Raw genomic sequence first — 1527 nt, forward strand, 5'->3', positions numbered from 1 at the left:
CTAAGAGAAGTCTAGAGCGGAGGGAGAGGTGGGTCAGAGAAAATCAACAATTTCTCTCTGACCCATCTCGACTTTTCCAAGACCGTCTAGTTACTGTCGAACACCCACCCAAACCAGAGGAGTTCGAAGTATTTTGAAGAGAAGTCTACGAAGTGCAGCATAGACTGGACGAAGACTCAGAAAATATAAATAGCTTCAAGGAGCTATGTGATGCCCTCATAACACCTGATAAAGAATGCCCACCCATGACTACCGAGGAGGTGAAAAAAGTATTAAGAGTGATGGAGAATTATTCCGCACCGGGACCAGATTGTATCAAAACCTTCTGGTGGAAGAAGCTTTCTTCAACCCATCAGCATTTGGCCCGTATTTTCACCTCATATTTAAAGTCGGAAGAACCGATTCCGGAGTGGTTGGTTGAAGAGCGCACAATACTCTTGCCGAAAATAGGCAACTTAGCTGACCCGAAGAATTACAGGCCAATCACTTGTCTGAACACACTTTATAAGATATTCACAGCTATCCTAAATGATAGGATTGTTCGGGCACTTGAACCTGTGTGGCAAGAAATGTATGAACAACGAGGCTCAAAGAAAAGCGTCGCGGTATGTCGGGAGAACCTGCTCATCGATAGATGTGTCTGCAAACATGCAGCATTTTACCAGCGTGACCTATCGATGGCCTGGATTTATTATCGGAAAGCTTTCGATTTGACCTCACATAGACTTATCATCTGTCTTTTGGAAATCTTAAAGGTTCATCCGCAAATAGTTAGGTGAATAGAGAGATTGATGCCGCTTTGGAAAACCAGATTTAACATCTCATCTGGAAAAAATCGTGTGACAACTAACAAGATCACCTTTCAGAGAGGTGTCTTTCAGGGCAACACCATGAGCCCACTCCTCTTTTGCCTTACATTATTGCCACTATCTCTAGCACTTCGCCATTCCGACGGGTACTTGTACAGAAAACCTGCAGATCGAAAGTACAAGGTCACTCATGTATTTTACATGGACGATCTTAAAATCTATGCTAAAAATAGAGAGCAACTACATCTAGCTCTGGGATTGTCGAACGATATACTAAGGAAATTGGAATGGAATTTTGGTTAGACAAATGCCCCAAGGTTTATTTAAAGCGAGGAAAACTTAATGGCATCCCTGAAGATTCTGAGCTCGTTGATAGAAGCGCCATACGACATCTTTGCGCTGGAGAGACTTATACATAACTGGGCGTGCCACAGAGCCGCATTCAGGATGTGACGTCTATAAACCGGTACTACTCTATTCATTTGGAGTAGTTGCATGGACGAAGAACGAGCTCAGATCTATTGATATCGGGACAAGAAAGGTTATGCACATGAACAAAAGCATGCATCTTAAGTCTTCCGTTCCGCGACTTTACATCTCACGCTGTCAAGGGAGCCGCGGAATATTGAGTCTTGAATGTCTTCACAAGAGGATTATTCTGGGTACAGCACATAGAGTTGCAAATGGAAGAGACCCTCTTCTTAAAATGGTCAGGAAT

General features: G+C 43.2%; 1 protein-coding gene across 3 annotated transcripts in view; it reads right to left on the reverse strand.

Moving 5' to 3' along the window:
* LOC117181475 (centromere/kinetochore protein zw10 homolog) overlaps nt 1-1527 on the reverse strand; it is a 19770-nt gene that overhangs the window by 8782 nt on the left and 9461 nt on the right. The window lies entirely within an intron of this gene.

Source organism: Belonocnema kinseyi, chromosome 10 (genome assembly GCF_010883055.1).
Source record: "Belonocnema kinseyi isolate 2016_QV_RU_SX_M_011 chromosome 10, B_treatae_v1, whole genome shotgun sequence".
NCBI lineage: Eukaryota > Metazoa > Arthropoda > Insecta > Hymenoptera > Cynipidae > Belonocnema > Belonocnema kinseyi.